The sequence below is a fragment of the Eurosta solidaginis genome, chromosome 1 (assembly GCF_040869045.1).
Source record: "Eurosta solidaginis isolate ZX-2024a chromosome 1, ASM4086904v1, whole genome shotgun sequence".
Lineage (NCBI taxonomy): Eukaryota > Metazoa > Arthropoda > Insecta > Diptera > Tephritidae > Eurosta > Eurosta solidaginis.
Window position 1 is genome coordinate 287083408 of NC_090319.1, and position 21690 is coordinate 287105097.

Sequence of the window (21690 nt, forward strand, 5' to 3'; positions counted from 1 at the left end):
AAAAAAGGAAATGTGTAGACAGTAAAGTTTAGGTGGATACAATTTCTCAAATAAGCCGGGGGAATGTGTAAAAAGGCTTAAACTGAAGCACTGTCCATTATAATCCGCTTAACGTCCTGTCAGTAGTAAGTAACGGTAATCTTATTCTATTTCAAGACTACGGGTGCATTCTAGGAGGGATATTGTTCCAATAACTACTACTATTGAAGCGAGGGTTGGTCACGCAAAGCTTAACACTAACATGGTTACGATGAAAATGCGCTGGTAGATATAGTCAGAAGCAAACATGAAGAACAAAACGATTATGACATTGTCTGGAAAATCGAACTTTAGATTGGCTAACTTTTTTAAAAAATGTAACATTAACTCAGCGTTCAAAACAACTTAGAGCGAAAACTAAGAACTTAGTACCAACGCTAACTCAGGGGATCCGTTTAGCACATACGGCGTATACAAACCACCTACGAATATTAAGAGAAAGTCGCACAATAAACAAGAATACAAATAACAACAAGGTTACAAGAGCACATTGCAGCATACAACAAAAATATATGGAAACTTACTATCATACGAGAGTCTAACTGTGCGAATTACATGGTCGAAAATATTTTGAACCTAATAAAACAGAACTCCCTGAAGAAGACGCGGCAGTATCAAATCGCGTAGTAAGATAGGGAAAATTTTATATCAAAAAATTACCGCTATTTTCATATGTATACTAAACCAAAATAGCGTATTTTGTTTTAATTTCGTCCATTAAACTCCCTTTTTTAACAGTTCTTTTTATTTAGAAATTTGAGAACAATTTAAACATCGGGACGGACAAGGCGACAGCTGCTTCGATTTACCTTGCAAATCTCTACAAAGGCTTTTCTCCCGGGAATGGGAGTCGGACTCGCCCTTCTGCGATAATTGAAGTGTCACAAACGCATTCAGCCACGACATGCCTTAGTATTTGTTAACCTACCCCCTTTTTTGTTTATACGAAAGTTTCGAACTTTTTTATAGAGCTTTCTGAATTTTTTTGAGTGTGCAGCTTTACAGCACAATTGATTTTAGTCTGACATAACACAAGTTATAGGCATCTATAAATTGGTATTGATTGTTGACAATTTTTTTTTTCGAAGAGGGTTTTATTTTGGCTTCCGTACAAAGGGCGAAATTTTTATTTTTTTATATGGAAAAAAATCTGAAACGCCATTCGGGAAAAAAATTGTCCAACAATTAATTCGTCTGGACCATGGTTTAATTATTAAAGGTTACCCATGTAGCGATAGACCACCCTGTGCGTTTCACATTCCAAACTCCCAAGTCGCTCCTAAAAATGAAAATTGTTATTTCTTTTCAAACTCCTTTGTGAATAATGAAAAAAAAAACTTTAAAACAGTACTGAAAGTGTTACTTTTCAGAAAAAAAAAATATTAATAGGGTACACTTTTTTAGTTTTGATAGTTTCTTTTGATAACGTTAATGAAAAATTTAATAATTTTGCAGTAAACTTTTGGGTAAATTACAAATAAAAACGAAATTTTGTAACAATGTTGAGTACTTGAACTTTCTAATTATTTTGCAGATGCCACAAATAAGCGCAAATCCTGGTTGCTGTGCTGCCCGTATGTTAAAAACCCGAAAGTAAATAACGAGGTGCTGTTTTGATGCACTTCCTGCTGATCAAAAGGATGTTCGGCGCTCTTTTCAAAACATTTGGCTCGGGCGTTTGAACTTCCAGATCTCATTTACGGAGTACTAAGCAACTTCCGGAAGTTCCGGCTGTGTGTAACTGCCAATAGTTTGAAACCTAGCGTGTGATCAAGCTGGGCATAGCTAAAGGCAGTGCGTGACTATTTCTTTGTAGCTCTCCTCGACGCAGCTCAATCCAATGCTGTAAAAGAGGATCTCCGTTCTTTCTTCATGAAAGCCAGTGGCCAGTGATTATGGCAATGATCCTAAAGATTTATTTTCTTAAACGATGCACCTCTGCCACCTATTACGCATCCATCGGTGCCTGTTGCGTAGTTAGCTACAGCCTAAAGCGACCTCTTGCAGCTGCAGACGATCTTAGATGATGTGATGGGGGAGGTAAGCGCCATTATCCCTACAAAAATCGTTGGATCATGTGGTCTACTGGAGTACTTACCATTATACTCCACTTTAATCCAGCAATGGACCAACTCATGTTTCTACACGAACATATTGTAAGCCGATCACTGCTCGTTTTTAACGATTGTAATGACTACACGAGGTTTATTGGACTGTGGGTACTCCATGGATTACTCTGATGTAATGCGGAGCTGGAGTATGGTCCAGTCCTAGGGCATCGCAATGCTAATTGGACCATATTTTTTGTATGAATTGTGGTTAACTTTGGAGCACTCGGTTGGTCCATAGCGAGTACTCCATACATGCATGCATGGAGTATTCGCGATTTTTGCAGGGTAGCGCTGCTTGAGTAAGTCCTCCGGTGTGTTATTTTGTAACTATTCGAAAGAAATTTTTTTCGGAGTAACCATTTTTTTTTATTTGGAAGCTTTTGAAAAACATTTTTCTTCGAATATAGTTACAGGATAAGACCCCAGGAATTCTGCTGGGAAGACACTAGCCGAGTTTGAAAGAAGACAGCGACAGCTAAAATTGCTGAGAAGTTGTCAGCTCCTAAACTTCAGTCCATATATCCATCTTAGGATTTATGTATGACGCGTTACGCACACCATTATTTTCCCTCAGTGTCAACAGGATGTTTATTACGGCCATATTCTCTAACAAAGCCCCTGGCTAAAGCTTTATCAATCGTCATGTCTAAAAAGGAGGTTTTTGTCGAATTTGTGCCTTTTTTGAAAAAGGGGATTTCATTTTTCCCCCTTCTCCACTTCTTCTTAAAAACAACCATGAGTGCGGAGTGTCACATTTTTAAAAAATCTACATGCGAAACCTCGTGTAATTGAATCATGGTCTGGACCAAGATTGATTGTGCTGCAAAACTGCATATTCAAAAAAATTAAAAAAAAAAATCATTAAAAAACGTTCCAAATTTTCCAACAATTTTCTTGAATTTCGGAACTTTTTCGAAAATAATTTTGAGATTGCTTTTCATGGTTTCAGTTAAAAATTCATTGAAATTTTGTTGTAAAATTACTGAAAACAAAAATAGGAGAATTTAATTGACGAAATTTGATAAAATGCGCCACTACTATTTTCGTGTACGCTACTGTACATGTACCCAAATTTTGGCACTGTCGGCTCAGCTACCTACGAACTGTAAATAAAAGACAAACGATAACAACAGAACAAATAAAAAAAAAAAACTGGCACAACGCCGTTATCACCAAACCAAATTTGGAGAGAAAAATTATTCTAATATAAATAATTTTTACGAAAGCTATGTCATATTGCTAATTATTTGGGTATAAATACAAATATTAGAAATCGATGCTCAGACGTATTTAAGTCTAAAAAAATATGTATACATATATTCATAATCAATCCACTTATTTCAAAATTTAGCACTTAATTCAATCAAATGTAAAGTAAAACTGCTTTCGTTTTTTTCCAGTGTAAAAAGAAACATGAAGTTTAACATGTTCACTCCACAAATGTTAATGCACCACTACATTGAAATCAAAAATGCTAAACATGTATGTATGTATCTTGTATAACAAAACAGAGAGAGAAATACAACTGGGTATGGCCCGCTATTTTCCATAATCAAGTAAGTGAAGCAAATGCGAGATGTGCACACGAAACTGCCTGCCTGGGTAAATTGTAATACATACAAACATACATACAAAAGCGGTGCTGTGCTCAAAAGGTAAGACAAAAACGTCAAACAGGCAAGTATTTAACATTTAACACATACATGCACAGAAGAGACAAAAGGTAAAAACGGCATTTAGTCATTGTCTTGTTGTGGTGCTTTTTGACCAAACGAAAATTCATAGGCCAAACAGTTGATATCGGAACTTGAAGGCATTTGGTTGTTGAGTGCGCGTTAAATAATAACAAATTTAATAAATTAAATCGTGGAATATTCTGAAATGAAACGTGTACGAATTTGTTTATATGTATGTATGTGCATACAACATAAAATAAAATAGAAAACTCTCAACGAATACGAATTGTAAAGTGGATGCGCGCGCTTTGAATCTCTCAGCGTTTTTTTTGTGTGAGTGCTTGATTTTAAATAGTTTGTTAGTAGTGCTACAGCTGTACTCGTTGAATGATACCGAAAAGCGAAAAAATAAATAAATTTTGATGATTTTTCATGTACTCTGCAATCAAGTGAAAATCATTTTTGCAGATTAATGGAAATTCTTTCAATTGTATACAAAGGAGTTTTGATTGAAAAGTGAATATTTGGTAAACAAATCAAATATAAATTTTGAATACATAACAGAGAGTAAAATAAACAATAAAGAAAACAAAAAATGCAAAACTTAATGGTTTAGTGTCAATAAATTTTAGAATAAAACAACAAGTTAAAAAAAAGAAAAATTTAAAAAAATTTTTCTAGTTTAATTTATTTAACAGTTTTGGTAACAACAAAAAATTGAAAATTGCAAAAAGCCATAATATCTTGAAAGTTTGGCCATAGCAACAGCTTCCTTAAGAACCCACTTTTCGGCTGCTTTAAGGATTTTCTCCCTCGTTAGTCTGCTATTATACTAATTTTTATACCCAGCAGGGGTAAGGCGGAACTGCTTATATTAAACTGTTGTTGTCATACGCCTATACGCCTGTATCTCGGTTCTTAGTCCCATACGTCCGTTCGAATGTGTAAATAAAAAATATCTACCATTATTCATATGGGAGTATTGATAATTCCCTAGCGTAAAAAGCTTAAGCCGGCGTGGTGTCAAGGTAGCGTGCTCCGCCTACCACACCGAAGATTCTGGGTTCACGCAACGGGCAAAGCAACATCAAACATTTCAGATACAAGTTTTTTTCAATTAAGAGAACATTTTTCTAAGCGAGGTGGCCCCTCGACAGTGTTTGGCAAGCGCTGCGAGTGTATTTCTGCCATGAAAAGCTCTAAGTGAAAACTCATCTGCCTTGCAGATGCCGTTCGGAGTCGGTTCCGTCCCACCAATTTGCAGGAAAAATTAAAAAAAGGAGCACGCCGAGAATTGGAAGCTCGGCCTTAAATCTCTTCGGAGGTTATCGCGCCATACATTTATTTTATTTATAAAAAGTTGAAGACTTTCTGATTTTTATTTATCTTGGAAAAACGTACTTAAAATCTAATTTCGATTTTTTTTCGGTAAAGGGGAAATGCAGGAGCCACAGTGGATAAAGGGGCTTAGAATGCTTTCTTGGTAAGACATGCCTGTCATAACAGACGAATAAAATTCCAAAACCCGAAGGTTGGAGGAGCGAAAAATCCTTCCCTGATAGTCGGGCTAGTCAGACAGTTCTAGTATCGGAATGTATTACATTTATATCCAGGAAAGAACAGCCATTGTCATTAACACTATTTTAGGTTTAGCCGTCGGGGGCTGGTTTCCGCAAAAAGCAGCGCTTATAGCGCTAGTGAAACAACTTTATGAGCTATAACTTTTTGATATTTGGGTCATGATATGCAAAGAAAATATCTGCTCCAAAAAGTACTGTTAAAGATGTCCCTGATGGAAAGCAGACGAACTGTGCTGATGGTGAGTTAGAATTTAGCTCCCCTTGATGTTTGTTATTGGTATCAATTGTCTTGAAAAACAGATCCTCTTGACGTTTAAGTGTCTTACATTAAAATTTGGGGCCGAGTTACACATATATCCCCTATCAGCTACAATTCTGGAAAAAATAAGAAGGGAAACTCACCCTGACTACACTCAGATATTTTTAATAAATTTCCCGGATGTAGATTATCCCGTCACATGTTAACGCATTCCTCAACATAAGTTAAACAGGACTGAAGGTCCAATTAAGTTTACGATGGAAAGAATCACAGCTGCCACTGTCTGCTAAATATTAAATGCCGCGAAATTCGCTTATGGCCGATCTCATACATTCCTTCACGATTTCTGGAATATTTCGGAGAACAGATAAGCACACCCATGTGACCCTGCTTTAAGGCTGGCTGATCCCATAACTTTGCAGGAACAACATGATCTTTGACTGTGTCTTCTCAGACGGTCCGATGTTTATCCGTGACTGTGAAAACAGATCCGGATCACAATCATGTTTACCAATAACCGTAATCACAATTCATTTCACAGTTCCCTAGAAAAGAGAACAATTATCTGCGAAAATATTCATCTATGAAGCAGTGACTTATACTGCTTCCTATTGTTAGCGGCTATGAAAATGTACGCGGCCGAAGATTACTGTAACATGTAGCCGTAGAAAGCAGCGAAAATCACTCTTTCATCGATACATATTTTCGAAGCTATGCTGCGATAAAGAGCGTTTCGATAGTGACATATTGCACTTCTTGATCACAGCACAAATCACAGGTTAATTGGTTCATAAAATCGCAGTTATGTTTCCGAGAGAGCTGTGATTGGATCTGCGATTGTTATTATTTGTAAGAGGGATTGTGATGAAGACGCAGATGCCGTAAACTTCAGTCAGTCACGGCAACTTTTTCCAAGTCAACGCTGCGATTTTCTGTGATGTTTCAATCACTGTTATAAAGTCACAGGCACCAAATTTGTATAGACGATAATTTCGTAAGTTAACTAAACTTTAATGCTACATTTGCCAGAAATGATTTCATTATTCTAGAGATATTCAGGAGATACATATTTGAGTCGGTCTTGATTATTGGAAATTCTGTCTTAGCTGCGATATTACTAAGGCAGAATAGACGATAGATTATTTGATTTGTATTGCTTAACATTTTTCTGACGTCAAATCTAAGTGCTCGCAGAAATAAAGTATGCCACGTCGGACGAGCTAGCAAAATATATCAACTCTTCGGGATGGTTATTGCGCTATAACATGCCTACATTCAAGATCTTTTTCCAATATTTTGCAGTGATTAAGTCATGATCTCTGACATCTAAAAAGATTAGTGCTAAACCAATCAACTCATCAACCAGAATTTATTGCAGAAATTTTGTATCTTTGAAATGCTACTAAGTTATACTCAACACTACCGGGTATATTTAGTGTTGAGCTTAAGTCGATTGCCTTGCTCATACTTACACATTTGTTGTTGTTTAATGACCCAAAAGCTGCAAACACTTACTGTGCGCAAAATTGGTGAAAATTTCCGGCTCTACACTAAAGCGCTGTAAAATAATTCAAGAATAAAATAAAAATCGAAAAAATATACAAAAATGCAAAAGAAAAGGTGTAACAACAAACTATTTAATATTTCAAGTTAACCCAAAAGTGAGCTAGTGAAAACTATCAAAAATAAATTTTTGCCTTTGCAAGAATTTTTATTTGTTTTGGTAACCGTTAGTGGCAGCCAAAAAGCAAACAAATAGCCAAACCATAGCGCCAAAGCAAAGCATTGGTAAGTGTTTTCAGCATTTAGGCAAGAGAAAGCAGCAAAATATCGGTTTTTGCAAGGCAAGGTAGAAGAAAATATTAGTAATGAAAATTCACAAAAAAAAAAAAAAAGAAAAAATAACAAAATATTTAAAATTTATAGCATTTCTTATTTTGGTTTCTGCAAGCATTTTGTGCGATACTTTTTGTCATTTGTTGCCTTTTTCGCGTATTACTTGTTTATTTTTGTAAGTTTACGCTATAATATAAGCAGGACGGAACTGGCAAATATCTAGATACACACGTTTGTATGTACATATGTAGAGTGCCGCACATTGAATGGGTGGTATTTGGTGTCGAAAAGCACATGTGTAGATATGTATGTATATATGTAGTTGCCACAAAAGCGACCACTGACACTGTCCCTGCCATTGTCAACTTAATGGCAAAATATGTAGATAGTGTGACACCAAACACGCCAACGAGCCATATGCTGGTGGTGTACCAAATATACGTACGTGTGTGACTTTTATTGTTATGGTTTTGCGCCATTCATATTTAATTGCTGCCAAAAGAAATCAATGGCCATTAAAAGCTTCATGATTTTTGTTGTTATTGTTGATATGACTAAGTGTCTGCAAAAGAAAGGGAAAAATCAATTCTAAAAGTTAATAATGCAGAGGCGAAAAAGTTAAAATTATAAAAAATGCTATATGTAACAAGTAAGGAAGGCTAAGTTCGGGTGTAACCGAACATTACATACTCAGCTGCCAAATTACAGCTTGCAAAACTTTTAAATTACCTTCTTTTAAAATTGGGCGCTGCCACGCCCATTGTACAAAATTCTACTAATTTTCTATTCTGCATCATAAGGTTAACCCACCTACCCACCTACCAAGTTTCCTCGCTTTATCCGTCTTTGGTAATGAATTATCCAACTTTTTCGGGTTTTCGAAATTTTCGATATCGAAAAAGTGGGCGTGGTTATAGTCCGATTTCGTTTATTTTAAATAACGATCTGAGATGAGTGCGCAGGACCTTACATACCAAATTTCATTAAGATACCTCAAATTTTACTCAAGCTATCATGTTTACGGCAGACGGACGGACATGGCTAAATAAATTTCTTTTTTCGCCCAGATCATTTTGATATATAGAAGTCTATTATATCTATCTCGATTAGTTTCTTCTGTTACGGTGTACCGTGATGCGAACAAAATTAATATACTCTGTGAGCTCTGCTCTGATGAATATAAAGATGTTCTACCTTCCTTTGATCTGTGTTTACGTGAATACATATATATGTACATATATTTGGGGTTTTTTCGCTTTAATCAGAAATAATAATACTATTTGATATTTGCCATACTTAGTATATCTCACACTCAAACATTGAAATCAGCAATTGACTTGACAGTGGTGTTCAACTAAATAGCACAGTTTTTTTTATTACAATACTCACAAATGCTAGCCTTTTGAATAAAAATATAATGCTTTCTATATCTTATGCGGCAAAAAATAAATATTTAGTAGGTGATATTGCTGCCTTGAACCTGAACTTTTTGTATAGCAATAAAAGAAATAAGTAAGGACGGGACTGTGCCGAAGACTTTATACTTTTCATGAATGGATCTGAACAATAATGCGATATACATATAACATATATACGACCTATCTTAATGATTTGTATACTCAGCTGTACTTGTACATGGAGTATTACAACTTTGATTGGGTAAAGGCTGGTTGTACAAATATGAAGGAATCGAGATAGATTATATATTATATATATAAAAATCATCAGTATCGAAAAAAATGATGATTGTCCGTTTGTCTGTCCGACAATAAATTGAGCAAATATTGAGATATCTTCACCATGTTCGGTATACGTGCTTATCTGGACCCAGAATAAATTGGTATGGAGAATGAGAGAAATCGGACTATAACCACGCCCACTTTTGGAAAAAACGAATACCGCTAAGCTAATGAAATTTAGTAGGTGGATTTGTTTTATGATGCAAAACATAAGTTCTTAAAGTTTTTGGAATATGGGTATGGCACCACCCACATTTAGAAGAAGAAAGTTATTTGGAAGTTTAACAAGCCGTAAATAAAAAACCGTTAAAGATATTACATTGAATTTTGGCAGAGACCCTATCCTTGCCAAATTATATAGACTGAGTAAAGATAATTAAAATCGGTTAACGACCACGCCCACTTTTCCTAAAAGTCTTATAACGCAGCCTTATAACACTATTAACTACACAAAGCAAACAACAACAACGTTTCAAGTGTACAGCTGGGTATATAATGTTCGGTTTCACCAGAACTTAGACTTTCTTACTTGTTTTTTAAACAAAAATGTATGCCTCATATATAAGAATGGCGTGAGGTTTCAAGCTGTTAAGTGGGGGAAAAATGGCGAAAACCCTCTTATCTGAACTATCGGTTGTATGGGATATATTATACATATACAATCGATCTTGGCAATGTTTTCAGAGAACGAACGTGCTTCATGGCTACATGCCATACTGTGAATTTTTAAGCTTCTAGCTCATAAAATGAGGAAGAAATTACGTAAAGCTTCTTTTCGGAACAAGCGGTTGTGTGAAATAATATCTTAACATACATAAATTTCGTGTCGCGCTGTTTGTCCGCAATGGACTCATAAACTATTTAACCGATTTTAATCAAATTTTCACACCGCGTGCAGTTTGATTCAGCTTGAAAGAAAGGATAGCTTTCCTGTGAAGTTTATTTCCTGGAAGTCGACCCGGGAACGATCTATTCACTGTTCGACTTTTCTGAAATTTGGTGTATAGGTAGCCCTTTGCCTAGATTAGTATTTACTATACGTTTTGTTTCTGGGAAGGGAACCAGGGACCGATCAATTCGAACAAATTCTGTTCATGGTTCGCTTTGCCTGAAATTTGGTGTATAGGTAGCGCTTTGCCTATACATATAAGTATTTACAACAACGAAGCAACGTATAGAAAGGCAGAGGGAAGAAAAGATAAGGAAAAAGGGGAGAGAGGGGAAAGGGGAGTAAGAGTCAAAATCTGCTTAAAAGTTATGCAGATAGGCCAAAGCTAGAGCAGAACAACGTCTGCCGGGTCTACTCGTATTTTACATATATTATATATATGAACGAGAATGAGGAAGAGATGGCGAATACTTTCTTATCCGAAAAATCGGTTATATGGGATATATATGATATAGTAGCCGATCCGGTCGGTACCAACAAATTATTAATCGAACAAATGAATTTCGCCAAGATATCTCAAAACTTGAGGGACTAGTTTACGTTCAAGCAAACAAACAGTCAGACGCACATGTCTAAATCATTTCGGTATACTTATTGGTGGGTCTTTCTCTCCTCCTTTAACTTACAACTTTGAGATTCGTGCCAAACTTAATATAACGTTTCATTTACGTGAAATTTATAAAAAGAAACAATAAAGTCAGATATTACTTTTTGTAGTCAACCCAAAGTTAGTTATTTTCCAAAATCCCGCAAAGCAGTCAATTATTAGTGAGCTACAGTAAGCAACTGATAATTATTTTCTGCGGGGTTATTTAAAGAAATAGTAATTTTTGAAGTATGCTTAGCCTAAGGTTGAACTGACTGGTTCGCGAGGGCCTCACATAGAGTGAATGAGTTCATAGTGTTTTGTTGAGACTTTCCAAGTATGAACATTTAAAAATTTTTCTCTGTACAGTTTAAAAATATGAATAACAAAAATAATCGCATGATCATGAACTCCAAAACTTGTATAGACATAAGTATGTAGTATATAAAAATGTTAACAAACTAAATTTTTTATAACCAGCTGACACCTAACTTTTTGTACCATTGTTTTTTTTTACCACTGAAAGTTTTTTCTATAGGGTTTGCTTGTTATATAAATAATTGCATATACAAAGTAAATATTTGTATGTAAACTCACATTATTCATATGCCTGCTATTTACGAGCTTATTCCCGTTTAACTATTTTACTCTCGCGCGCACGGAACGTCTTATCAATTATCCAATAAAATCCCCAGCCACCGTTCAACGCTTAATAGGCGCACAAGTATTTTGTGCACTTAAAACCGTCAACTACCCAAATGCACACGATAATGCAGTACAGTAGTCGCTCACAAATTAGAACCTTCAGTAATTTGAATGTCCAGAAATTAGAATTACTCTAAAAACAAAGTGGTTCTAATTTTATATTAAAGTCTTCATTTAGCGCTTCATAATACAGACAACAACACGCTAGAGGAACATGCAAATTAAAGCGACTCAATAATATTTAAACATTTCGCAGCACTAGATTTAAGTCGAAACTCTGTCTTTATTAAAGATTTTCAGTTGATAGAAATTTGCCTAATTCGGCAATTAAAAAAAAATTAAGGGTCCTCGAAAAACGTCCTACGTTAGCTTAAAATGCATTGAATTTTTGCTAAGATAGAGTTTTATGCAAATATTTTTAGAAAGAGTGTTCATTAATTAAGTAACGGCCTTCCTTAAAATAAATTTTGATATAAGTAAGGTATATCTCAATAAATATATACGACCCTTTTGAAACGGGAGCCAAGGGAGGTCGGTAGTTTAAACAGCCTTTGATGTCGTTCAGCTTTCAAAATTCTTATGGTTCGAAGATTTGCTTCATGGACCACATATATAAATTCGATTAAACTGAAACAATAACCCAAATGGATACAAAACATCGACAGACACACAATAAAGAAACTGGCCTGTACATTGGACTAGAAAAATCTTACTTAATTAACTGACGTTTAACCGTTTAAACGGCTATGACGGTCCAACAAAGCTCGCCAGTTGCTTTCTCGCCAATTGGTTACACTAAGCGAGTTTTCCACCTTCCAGCAGTTTTTCCAATAGAATATCACAATCTTTCGTTTACAAAATAGTGTTAAGTACAAAAGTTGCAGCTATGAAAATAAAACTTAAACGTTTTCAATTAAATAAATTATATTTCCAATTGTTTTTGTTTTATATTTCTGCTATATTCAAGTTCCCTATAGAAATTTAAAATCTGTATTTGTATTTGAACGAGAATTATACAAAGATGATTATTGGTTTCACTTTTGGCTTTTCCTCGCAGTGGTTCAATATTAGAATTTCGGGTTCATAACGGGCTGTGGGAAGCTGGCACCACGAAATGCGAATTCTAATCTAAGTAGCTCGTTTGCCCAAGATATCTGTCAACAGTCATATGGTTGCCAATGCGCCAATTTTTTCTGGAATGACAGCAAGCTCTTCATCTTTTCCTAATTTACCGCAAGACTTGCTTTTTCTACTTTAACTAATCGCCAGAAGGCAGAACTCACAGCGCGTTTCTTCAGGCTAATAATATCAATATCATCAGCATACGCTAGAAAGTATACGCTCTTATAATATATTGTACCATCACGGTTTGGTTCTGCTGTTAGAATTATCTTCTCCAGCATTGCCCCAAAGAAATCGCATGAAAGAGAGTCCCCTTATCTGTGCCCTTGTTTGCTTTATAATGGCTCGGAGAGGTCCTTACAGATATGGTGGTGTCGCTCAAAGTAATTTGGAAGAGCCTAATGCAGGGAAGTTAAATTCAGACATATCAGCATATCATCAGCTTCTTATCGCGCTGTCAAATGCTGCTTTGAATCAACGAAAGGTTCATGAGTGTCCATTCTCTTGTCGTTATTCTTCTCCAGCATCTGGCACATTATGAAGATCTCGTCGATAGTAGATTCACCAGGTATGAAGCCGCACTAATAGGGTCCAATCAGTTTTATTGACAATGGGCTGCAGTCTTTCGCACAGTACGCTATATAGAACCTTATAGGCGATACTAACCAGGCGGTAGTTGGCGCGGTTTGTGGGATCGCCTTTCATGTGCATTCCACATACTGCATTTAAACTTCAGTCTGGTGGCATGCACTCATCCGATCATATTTTGCATACGGTTTAATGCATGCTCTTTACCATCACTCAGCTCACCCTTGGAAAACAAATTAACGTAACAAACATTTTGTGAGTTCAAAACCCCCCAAAATGAAAAAAATGCAAAATGTTTATTTTTTCAATGTCAGTGAATATCAATCAATGTAAAATATTTTTTCTTTTAGTTGAAAACCCCCTAAAATGAAAAAATCAAAATGATTCTTTTGGTTAAATAAAATAATATGAAACTTCTATTTTAATTTAGTGATAATGTACTAACAAATTTGTAAAGAACTCGATTCACTTAAATGATGTTTAGAAACAATGAAATTGGTAAAGGGGCGCTATGCATTGATTTATCTCGTATCTGGCGGTTTCTGTGTTACAGAGGGAAATGGATTGCTTACCAAATTGACGGTCCCAGATTCAAGTCCTAAGGCAGGTTAGATAAATTGATTTCAAGCTCCAGTCTCTGGAACACGATTTCTTTGTACATTCAAGGAATCTTCAACTTCATTCAAAAAAGCTTGTAATTGAAAATATATGGGCATCTCGTGCACATACAATCATACGTCAAATTAAGCGACTATAATTTTGTAGTTTATAATTCCATGATGTTTTGTGTATACATTTTCTCGCCATTGAAATTTTTAAGCCAATTGCTATGTATGTAATTATAATACATACATACATATTTTTAAATTTCCATACAATTTGTATCTTTTTGTTGTTGTCGCTGTCGGTTTAATAATAACTGTTGTTAGTTTGCTATCATTTGCATAAAATAAACATGAGCATATACATACATATGTAAATACACTACAAATGCTAATAAAAGGCGTGTAGCTATTTTCTTGATAATTTTATGAAAGATCTTAGCAGACGTGTTATACGTATGTACGTATGTACTTATATGTTAGTTTATATTTTGTGCGTTTTTGATTAGAGAATATCTACTTAAATATACATACTAACGTGTGTCTGTGATATGCATAAATATATTTTATTATCAACATCGGTACTCAATGCTCGACCTTTGTGATGTTCCGGCTTCGTAAGTGATATTTTCACATGCATACATGCTAGTGTTGTTACGAATATCACATTTTGACATTAGAGAATGCGCATGTATAGAGATAACATGTGAAAAAGTTATTTTTCATAAATCATGGTATGAGTGTCTGCCAAATTCTCAAAACTGCAATAAGAACATTAGCTGGTTCATGCTGAAGATGGCCTTAAAAAGCACAGGGTGTACCAAAAGTTCTAAAACACACTTCGCAGTATATTGTGTAGGAGCTTTTCGGCCGTTAAATATAAAGAAAAATTGTAATATTCCCTCTTCCTCCTATGCGTTTCGATACTTCCTTATTTTCTTCAGGGAGTTTTCTTAAAAATAGTTTTTTTTTTTAATTGCATTAAAATACATACGTTGTGATTTTTTTTAAAACCAATCAAATGATTTTTGTCTTTTATTATTTTTTCCAACCAAGTGCCGTTCCAATGACGATTTAAATACGACACCCTTAAATGTTTACTAGTCCCATTATACATAGTTACTGTCTATGATGGAGTTAAAGCGCAAGCTGACTCAGCTGAGCAGCAACCCATTTTCAAGACAGACCACTTTTTGCATAAGAGCGAATGCCCAACTAACAATTCTGATCTCAATCCATTGTTTTGGTGAGTTAATACTTAATATATAGGACGAAATGCATACGGACATAGGTCCTTTCCCTTGTTGCTCCTTTGAATGGCGATTACCCTCGTTTAAGTTATCCAAAACATACCTTAATAATAACACTGTGTGACAGTGAACGTGTGTATTGTGCGAAAGATTGAAGCCCACCGTGAACGGCTGATTGGACCTTATCAGTGCGGCTTCAGACCTGGTAAATCTACCATCGACCAGATTTTCACAATGCACCAAATCTTGGAAAAAACCCGTGAAAAAAGAATCGACACACATCACCTCTTCGTCGACTTTAAAGCCGCCTTCGACAGCACGAAAAGGAGCTGCCTATATGCCGCTATGTCTGAATTTGGTTTCCCCGCAAAACTTATACGGCCCGCGCTGTTAGCTCTGCTTACTCCGAACTGGAAAAAGAAGAGGTAAAGATGGGTTTGATGGTGAATGAGAACAAAACGAAGTACCTGCTGTCATCGAGCAAAGAGTCAGCGCATATGCGCCTTGCCAACCACGCTACTGTTGGCAGCCATAATTTCGAAATAGAATAAGACTTCGTTTATTTGGGAACCAGCATCAACACTAGCAACAACATCAGCACTAAAATCCAGCGAAGAATCAATCTTGCCAATAAATGCTACTTTGGACTAGGTAGACAATTGAAAAGTAAAGTCCTCTACAAGTCACTTATCGTACCCGTCCTGCTATATGGGGCAGAAGCATGGACCATGACAACAGCAGATGTAGCGGCTTTGGGAGTGTTCGAGAGAAAAGTTCTTCGAAAAATTTATGGACCTCTACGCCTTGGCGTAGATTTAATGATGAGCTGTACGAGCTATACGCAGACATCAACATAGTCCAGCGAATTAAAACGCAGCGGCTGCGCTGGCCAGGCCATGTTATGCGAATGAAAGATGATGCTCCGGCCAAGAAAGTGTTTCTATCGGAACCCGCCTATGGAAGCAGAGATAGAGGGCGGCCACCACTCCGTTGGAAGGACCAGGTGGAAAATGATTTAAACTCCCTTGGTGTGACCAATTGGCGCCGGTTGGCGGAGCGAAGGAGCGACTGGCGCGCCTTGTTGGTCGGCCATAACCGTTTAGACGGTTAAGCGCCAATTAAGTAAGTAAGTAAGACAGAGAACGTGTGCTCCTTTCGAGGCCTCCACAAGGAATCATAAATGACTAGTCTAGTTGAGTATACAAAAACTGCATACTTGGAATTTCGAATCAAAAACCCTTTTTCCAATTTCCAAAACCCTTTTCCCATTTAGTTGTTCGTTATTTCTACGTTTCTGCTTTAGTATATTTTTTGTATTAGATAAAAGTTGGAGATGATTTACACACAAAGCTGGTTTTTAAGCCTAGGTGCCACGCTCTATGCGCTACTCCAAGCAGCCTTTTTCCCGTTTCGCGAAAAAAATGTTCTGTGGTGTACGTCGAAAATGTGTCAACAATATAAGCACTTCTGTTCTCAAATAATTACTCCAGCCATGATTTCAGATCGGAAATCGATTCCCCATTCCTTTCCTCAATTTCAATTTATGTTGCCATCTCCGGATGGTTTGTCTTTCGTGTCTGAGGTGGTAAGTTGAGGTGCTAATAAGTATAGTACCCGCAATGTCAAGCATGGCATTTGCGGAGACCGAGCTGCGGCTATTCGTAGGATCCAGTTAATTGTCGCTCGGTACTTCTGGAATTTCTTTGCATATGCTAATGTGAAAACTCGTCCCTCCTTGAGGATCACGACTGTTGTGGGAGTGTTATCGTTGTTGATGATCCCTTTAAAGATATAGATACGGTAAGTTCCGATAACAAGCTCCATTATGGTACAAGCCCGACCATCTCGGGAACGATTTAATATGACCACATCGAACCTTCTATATAGTTTCAAGAGGAACATGGGATCGTCAGAGCCAGGAATCACCACGGACAGTAAATTTAGGTATATTCGATTATTTAAACAGCAATATATCGGCACTCTGATGTTTGTGAGTGTACCTAGCCTGTAGCAGCAATATAGGAATATTAAATATTTGTTTAGGGTACTCTTTTCTCCCGACGATAAATTCCTTTTGGAAAAAAAATTTTTTTTGAACATTTTTAATCATACCCCCATGATAATTGAATATTTTTTTATCAAAATTTTTAAAAAATGCTGGCTGGGTAGCGTATTATTCGAAATACAGAAAGTTGATGAACTGATTAGACCTTATCAGTATGATTTCAATACATCATGACACAGATTTTTCCGATACGCTAATACCCACTCAGCATTTAGGCGATTAAATTTTGAATTTGCCTACATAGCAATACAATTTGATTACTCTTTCTGACAAAATAATCAGTTATCATACAATTGAACGAAGCAATAATCAAATATGAATACTTTTGACGATCAAAAACTGAAAAGCATTTTTCGATCACTTCGTGGAATCATTTTTGAAGTCTTTTTTTTTTTTTTTTTTTGTTTTTTTTTTAATGGACGCGCTGCCCTCAATGAAACCAGGCTAATCCTGTTCACGCGATCGATTTATATATATATATAATAACTTTTTTTTTATTTTATTTTTTATTTTTTTTTTGCCGAGTCTTTGATGGGCAGCGGTTTGTCAAGCGTCACGATCTGAGACTGCTCAGCTACAGAAGAAATTTCATCAACCAAGCGTAATACTTAAAGAGAACAGAAGCAAACGTATTATACATTAATTTAGAGAGGTGGGAACAATCTTTTTTATAGAAAAAAGGGAGTCCGAGCTATCAAATGTGTTTGAGTGAGAGTTATAATCTTGGCATAAACGCCGAAAAGGTTCATTTTGTTCGAAATTCGTTCTACATTGTTTCAGCAGAAGAGGTTTGAAGTGTCGAGGGAACGCAAAAGTTCACTTCATTCAGAAGGAATGGGCTCGAAATTGATCCATTTAAAAGTTTTGTCATACATATTACACCAAGCATTTCCCTTCGACTAGCAAGAGTTGGAAGATTGATAAGCTTTAATCGATTAGTATAAGGTGGAAGATTAGTTAAAGAGTCCCATTGGAAATTTCTTAAGGCAAATAGTAAAAATTGTTTTTGTATTGATTCGAGACTGTCTGCATGGACTTGGTAACGCGGATTTCAAATTATCGAGCCGTATTCTAATATTGGCCTAACTAATGTTGTAAAAAGTGCTTTAGTTATGTAAGGGTCGTTAAATTCTTTTGACCACCGTTTAACAAATGCAAAAGCACCTTTGCCTTTATTCACTGTAGCATTAATATGAAGATTGAAACTAAGTTTTGAATCCATCATGACTCCCAAGTCAATAAAATTATTTATAGTTTCTAGACTATAGTTGTTAATTGTATATTAAGCTGGTGGCGAAAATCTCCGAGAAAAACACATGAATTTACATTTTTTGAGATTTAGCGGCATATAATTTACATTGCACCAGGTAACCAAGTGATTTAAGTCCATTTTAAGCAAGGAATGTTCCTCAACCGAGGCACATGATTTGAAAAGTTTTACATCGTCTGCGTACATCAAGATTTTTGAGTATTTAATTGTACCAGATATATCGTTTATGAACAACAAGAACAGAATCGGACCAAGATGGCTGCCCTGAGGACACCAGAAGAAACATTGATGACTCCAGAAAGTGTATTTTTAAAGATTACTTTTTGCGTACGATAACCAAGATACGAAGAAATCCAACATATAGGACGGGGTTGAAAACCGAGTTGACTGAGCTTATGAATAAGTAATGGGTGTGATACTTTGTCGAAAGCTTTACTGAAATCGGTGTAAATTACATCAGTGCGAAGGCCTTTTCTAAATCCATTAGAAACGTGGGTGGTAAATTCTAGAAAATTGGTGATAGGTGATTTGCCCTTACAGAAACCATGCTGCGAGCTTGCAATTATGAGGGAAATAGAGAATGTTAGCTGGTGGGTAAAAATAGCCTCAAATAACTTTGGGATAGCGGATAACTTTGCTATGCCCCGGTAGTTTTCTATTGAATGATTAAATTTTAATATTTCATAAAAACCAACAAGAAGAATAATCAAAAACTAAATATAATTTTTCAGTCACATTTTGGAATCATATTTGAATCAAATGTGTTTAGGTGATCAAAAATTTATAATCATTTTTAATTCAGCTTTCTGAATATTTTCAGACTATATTTGTTGACTGAATAATGAATTTTATACTTGTTAAAATTTTACTTATCATTGAAAGTCTTATTTTTTTCACATACACACATTTTCTCAATCATGAAGTTCAGAAAAAATATATATATAAAAATTTGATTTATATTCTTCAAGATGCTGCTCTTGACCGAAGATTTCCCCAAGCATTTCTCCACCTTCGGCTTCCCAGAAAATACATAATAGTTGGACAATACAAAGGTTGTGAAATATCTGAACCCTAAGTAAGTGAAACTCTCTTGACACATGTACCTGGATATGTCTTCAACATCCCGCACCGTATCGTTTTTTAAGATATTGACGATAATAGCTGATGTTGGATGTTGTAGTCGCAGTTTGTTTGCGAGTGACCTGTGGTTCAAATAGCTCACTTCCGCATGCTTTCTTCCCCTGATGAAATAAGGTTATTATGTAGTATCTTATTTTGGATGAGATTTGAAGAATAAATGCATCATAATCGCATTCAAAAATCTCAACCAAAACGATTGAAATATGTGCACGAATATGATCAGAAAATGACTGTGAAAAGTAGTCAAATATTACTCTAAAACAATTAAAGAAAAATTTTACAATGATATAAAATATGAATAAAAAGTGTTTCGAAATAGGAATCATAAATGATTATTCAAGAATAATCACATTCAAGGTACATTTTGCTCCCGACGATACATTAATTTGGGAACAGAAAATGCTTTTAAATTTGAACGTTTTTAATCATCTTGGGATATGATATTTAAATATTTTATGATCAAAATTTTCAAAAATGCCGGCTGGGTAATGGAGTCTAAAATTATATTTTTTGAATAATTTATCAAATTTTGTAGAATATTTTTGCTTGTACTTATGAGTTTTATATAAAGTATAGCTATATGCAAGTTATTTAGTAATAGGAAAAATAAATATGTAGAATAACAATTTCAATATAAATAACGAGATAACTTTAGCATGCAAACGCACACACACACACACTTTCTCCAAACGTATCAATCTTTGTATATTTCGAATGGGCAGTCTTATTTACAATTTTAATTCACAATACAGCAGCCGTAATTAAATTAGAAGCAGTAGTTAAAATGAACGAGTGATGCGACCCTGAACGCATATAAATTGATTGTGCAAAAAATACAAATTATTATAGCTAACAACATTATAATAATACAACAATAAAATTGGAATAAAAAAAATAAAGTTCCAGCATATAGAAGTACATACATGCATATGTACATATATTCATCATTCGAAAATTCTACATTATCAGTGCTTGTCAAAAGTTGAAACGCCAATATAAATTTATATAATATATATATTATATATGGTACATAAATATTTATGCACATAAATATCAGTGCAATTATACAACAAATGCTAATGAATTTAGTTACAAAAAGCTATTCAGCGGAATCGTGGGTTAGAGTTTGATAGCGCAGCAATTCAATGGGAAATGTGTGATTAAGGTAAGTAGTTTTATTTATATTTTTGTATAAACGGTTTATAATACACTTAAATGTGTAATTAATATTTTTTTTATAAATATATAGTAGCTTTTAAAGATTCACTCTATTCATTAAGGCAATTTATACAGTCAAAATTGTTGGTTACCTAAAATAAATAAAATGAAAAAACGAGACCCGGTCCACACATTAACATGTATTTGAGCGTGCTGTATTTGAATCTGCGACCTTTTCCGCTTAAATACCTCAAAAACATCTCGTGAATTCGTAATTGAAAACTTCAGCACGCTCTCGACGAACAAAAGTCACGATCTAAAAATCAACCATCATATCTGTGCTGATGTATTGGTCGGAATTATGGACGGTTTCGGGAGATGATGAGATGACTCTGGGGGTGTTCGAAAAAAAGTTCTCCGGAAGATGTGGATAAGGACGCACTTGCCAGGATAGTATTTCAGTCGCCACCGTAGTTTAGAAGCATTGTTGGGGAGAGACAGGTCGACGAAGACTTAATTCCTCTTGGTGCTCTCAATGGGCCTCAGTTATTGCAGAACAGGTACAGGTGGCGTGGCTTGTTACGAAATCACCGCAATCTCTTAGGAGGATATATTACTTAAAGCCATCGCGAAATGCTCCAGAAATCATCTTGAAATTATCGGTTGATAGTCCATTAGTTGTCCCGAAAGGATCACAAAAATAATTGTGATATGTTCCGTACCCAAAAAAAATTTCAAGCAATATAGAAATATCCCCGAAATGATAAACTAATGAAATCACCCGAGAAGCGGTACCGAAATGATACGAAAAAGTATCTCGAAAAAATTTTGAGATAGTCCAGAAATTATCATGAAACAATCCCGAAAACAATCTCGAAATGACCTGAAGGTCGTCTCGTCCAAAAAGAATTTTAAAGCCACCAGGGAACCACCTCGAAAAGATCCCAATGTAGTCTAGTCGAGAAATGATCTTTAATTATCCCGAAAATAATTTGAAGGTAGTCTCGAACTGATC

General features: G+C 35.5%; 2 long non-coding RNA genes across 2 annotated transcripts in view; one reads left to right on the forward strand and one right to left on the reverse strand.

The window, feature by feature from the left end:
• Window positions 1-3780: 3780 nt before the first annotated feature.
• On the forward strand, window positions 3781-7717 carry LOC137237446 (uncharacterized). The gene is made up of 2 exons (XR_010948957.1): window positions 3781-4353; window positions 5261-7717. It is a non-coding gene; the product is annotated as an uncharacterized lncRNA (long non-coding RNA).
• Window positions 7374-21690, reverse strand: part of LOC137237447 (uncharacterized) — a 297015-nt gene continuing 282698 nt past the window's right edge. Inside the window, exon 5 of the long non-coding RNA XR_010948958.1 lies at window positions 7374-8063. This is a non-coding gene — a long non-coding RNA (uncharacterized lncRNA). The remainder of the gene's footprint in view (window positions 8064-21690) is intronic.